Raw genomic sequence first — 4,479 nt, 5'->3', positions numbered from 1 at the left:
TCCGCTGTCGTTCGGCCTAGTCTCCACGTTTCCCTTTGTGCTCTTTCTGTTTATAGGCAAACAACATTTGAAGTGCTACCGTTGCCGTCCCAACTGGCTATAAATGATCATCTGCCAATTTACAAGGAATTTTACCATGCTACACCTGCTCTTGACTTTCATGAAGTTTGTTCATCGAAACAATCAGTGAATGGATGTGAAGTCAGAACTAAGATTTTTTGCACTGAAGTCTCTTGTCACATAAATAAAAAAATACCGCATAACTGACAATTAATGCAGAGGAGGTGATATATTGACTTCTACAAGGATTTAAAAAAAAAACGCCTTTGATCGATCCGAAGAGAATACGTACCATCAAATCGTGTATTAGAAGTTCCTTGAAACTCTGTGATTTGACGTAGGTGTCATTCGAAAGAGTTGGTTGTATGTTCGCTGTTCCCCTGCCAGGGCTGACCAGCCTTCAAATGTTTATCGCAGCAGAATTCGATAGAGCAGACCACGTTGCGCGCGCAACGCTGTACGCCATCTGCTATCTCCACATGCAGTCCACTAATACCCGCACTACAAACACGCAGTTTCAAGTTTACGAGGTCGGTTAGAAAAGTATCCGACCTTTCGCCGAAGAAAACAAACTGGCATAACAGGAGCGTTGGAAACCTAATCACCTTCAAAGTAGTTTCCTTGGGACTCCACACACTTCTCCCAGCGGTGCTGCATGTTGTTGGATGTATTTCGAAAAGGCCCCTTTCGGAATGGAGTTTAGCTCAGCTGTCGTTGCAGCCATAATGTCATCTCTTGTCTGAAATCGCGCTCGTTTCAGTGGCCTCTTGATTTTGGGAAACAGCCAGAAGTCGCAGGGGGCCATATCAGGAGAGTAAGCAGTCTGTTGAGCTACAGGAGTCGGGTTTGTCGCCGAAAAAGTCTGCATCAAGTGTGAGGAATGTGCAGGGGCATTGTCGTGATGGATGCGCCAATTTCCTGTTGACCTCGCCTCCGGTCTCTTGCGCCGCACAGTAACACGTGGGCGACGGAGGACATCCCTGTAGTACTGTGTGGTCATTCTTTGACCCTGTGGGGTGTGTACTCGTGGGGTGCCACACAGCGGGGGTCAAAGAAAGCAGTCAGCATCATTTTGACGTTGCTGCGCATTTGGCAGGTCTTCTTTGGTCTTGGTGACGTGGAATGCTTCCACTGTGACGACTGGGATTTGGTTTCCGGGTCGTACCGGTACACCCAATACTCGTCACCAGTGATTATGGTGTTGATCAAGTCGGGATCACTGTTCGTGGAATCCAGCATGTCCTGTGAGACTTCAACATGAAGCTGCTTTTGCTCCATCGTGAGCAGCTTCGGCACGAATGTCGCCGCAACTCTCTATGGTATGGTAGGCTAAATGTTGCATGTTAGTTTTAACGCTATATTTTATAAACGGTTACAGATAATCACATCACGTTTCACGTGCTTACAGAAGATGTCCCTGGGTACACTATGACGCAGTTTATTTTTGTCTAGATGGCGTAACCTTTCTGTGGCGTAGTCCAAAAATTTCAGGTGTGTTTAAATATGCAGTGTACCTTTTCTCTGTAGCCACACAGAGGAATGTGATGATATTGGGCAGTGTTATTCTAAATACCCACAGGTTACATCTGAACTAAATAGATGTCATATCTCCGTCGGTTTTTGTGAGAAAGAAATAATATAACTGCATGCACAGTAACACAAGAAAGGTTATCTTGAATTTTAATTTTTTTCTAGTATTATCATTCAAATAATCAGTAATTTTGCTAGTTCAGATTATTTAGAACTGGTTGAAGTACACGTCTTCAAACTTTCACTGGAATCGGATGAGCACGTTCTGAGAAAAGGTACATTAATTTGAAGAATTCATAAAAAACGCAATTTAAGAAAAATGAAGTTTTATGTTCGCATACTGCCTATGGATGCTCAAAATGCCCCAGGAGAATACATTTCATTGCTGTCTTTCTTGCTGGTGTCTCCAAAACCCTTATTATTGTTCCTTTTAACCCGTCGTCTTTCCTTGCTCTAGGCAGAGCCATAGAATTTTGCCCTGTCAACACGCTCCTTGTTCATCCTGTCGAGGGCAACATTGCAAAACACACCTGGAACAATTTCAAGAGCCTCCACAACAGCTTTACGTGCAGAATTGCCGTCATTGTTGTAGGCTACAGCATCGCTAGTTGCTGTCTTCAATGTGTCAGCACTGACAAATGTTGTCTTAGGGCAGCGGCACCAGATGAGTTGGATGAGTGACTCATTGGTGTTCTGTGTTCGCCCATGAAGACATTTGCTCAGAAGACCTGGATCTGACAAACCTTGAACACCGGCTTGATGACGTCCATCACAGCCTCAGGAATGTAGTTTTTGTGGTAGTAGGTCTCAAGGGTTCCCTCAACAAGGCTTCGGTTATACCCACACCATGAAGATGGCCCCTTTGGACAGAGTCCGTGGTTGGGCTTGGTATCTGCGGATAACTTATGAAAATACATCGCCCACACAGCTCGTCTCATATTATCCAAACTGTCTGTATTTCTCCGAATAGCCTTGCCATAGTAAACCTGAAGGTAGTCGATGTCCTTTTCTGTAAGGCGTCCTTTCCCGGAAAGTGGCAGACCATCGGCAAGCTCTTTCCCCTTCTCATTCTTCTTGATGTTCCTGAGCCTGGTGCCCATTCGCTTCTGGACATGTCCTACACATTAATGTTTTTCTATGGCCTTCTCGTAGGGTTGCGAATCTCTGACAGAAATGTATGCCTTGCTGACTCCATCACCGATGTAACTTGTGTACATTAGTTGGTGCTTTTCAACAGGTCGTCCAAAGATTTTTAGAGCTCCAGCAGATTCCATTCCACCATATGGCCCATCGTACGTAACTTTACAATCACTCAAGTGATTGTGGGCAAGGAATAGGTTTGAAACAATAAACAGAGGCGACGGCGATGGTAACTGCGGGAACGACAACAAAGACGCATGCAAAGACGACACACGACAAGAGCACCACTAGCGGCATATCTGCTAATAATTAAACGTTTTCAACAGCATATGATCGTTTAGTATTTACCGTTTACTTGCCACGCACATACAAGCAAAAAAAAACAGGCGATAATGAAGAAAACCGCGAAATACAACGATAAACAAACCGGCCTCCGACGACCGTCCGCCATTTTTAAACGCCAGGATGCGCGGAACAATTTAGCGCGATATTTAAACGGTTTTGAGCGGGCGCTCGACGTCGCGCTTCCACAGGCCTGTTCCTTGTAGTGCGGTCGATTTTTGTGTGCCAAAATTGAAAATTCGTTTTTTGGGGGGTTTTACCCTAACATATCCCCTTAAGCGCGGTGTTGCTGCTTGTGTCACTGATGTGTGGTTGAAGTTGAAGTTGAAGTTTTATTTCTCGCTCTCAGTGGTACAAGTATTACTTACAGTATTACAGTATTACAAGTATTACAGTGGTACAAGTACAAGTATTACTGGGAGAGAGAGGACGCAGGGAAAAAAGCTGCTTGAATGCAGCTTGAGAGGCACCCTGCGCCCACACTGCTGAGGCAACGTATTGCCTCAGTTGTTAGTTTACAAGACAGCTACAGGTGAGGCACTCGAAAACAATAAATAAAGTATCAACATGAATATAATATCTACAGTGGCACTTAAACATTAGTATCCTAATCACAACAAAAAGCGTCATAAATACTCAAAATACCAAAAGCATCACATCAACCAGGTGTACAACAGCAGAATTCACACGTGTTACAGCTTTAATCACAGTTCGGAACAAGTTGTAATTAAACGTCTTCAAAAAGATACGAAATGATTTTTAGGCTCTTTACCGTGATGCATTTTAGCGATATGTGTTTATTTTCTAAAATGTTTAGGTATTTCGACAGAATAAAAGATAAAGATTGCATACCGTATTTGGTCCGACAAAGAGGCAGTGACCAAGGAAAATGAGAGCGGGTATCGTAGACGGTTGAATAGCGAGACATTTTTAGAAGTGAGAGAGTGGTTTCATTGTTAGTAAAAACCGCTGTTGTGTATTGATAGCAATCTGAAAGGAAACAAAGAAGTGAACTTTAGAATGCCAAATTTAATGAAGTATGGATGTGTGTGGGTCTGCCTCGATACGTTTGCTATGAGTCTAATTGCCCGCTTTTGTACTGTTATTAGTTTGGATATGTTGTGCTGGGTCGTCGTTCCCCAAACTGTGAGACAGTAAGTTAGTGATGGGAGAAAGAATGCTTGATAAATGAGGACCTTTACTCGAGACGGAAGTGTGTCCCTATGTTGGCAAATAAGACCGTTGAAGCGATTCAGTTTTTTCCGAACATGATTGACCTGTTCGTCCCAGGTGAGACACTCTGAGAAGATAACTCCTAAGCATTTTATGTTTTTCACGATTGCAATTGTTTTGCCTCCTAATGATAGGGTGAAATTGGTGTGAACAGTTTTGTTTCTTGTTCGGTAT

General features: G+C 43.5%; 1 pseudogene; it reads right to left on the bottom strand.

Annotated features, from left to right (window-relative positions):
* Positions 1-1,944: 1,944 nt before the first annotated feature.
* Positions 1,945-3,181, bottom strand: LOC149360933 (uncharacterized; annotated as a pseudogene).
* Positions 3,182-4,479: the final 1,298 nt, after the last annotated feature.

This window comes from Amblyomma mixtum, chromosome 2, assembly GCF_055824585.1.
Source record: "Amblyomma mixtum isolate Tamu chromosome 2, ASM5582458v1, whole genome shotgun sequence".
In the NCBI taxonomy this organism is placed as follows: domain Eukaryota; kingdom Metazoa; phylum Arthropoda; class Arachnida; order Ixodida; family Ixodidae; genus Amblyomma; species Amblyomma mixtum.
This window is presented reverse-complemented; position numbering and strand designations above follow the sequence as displayed.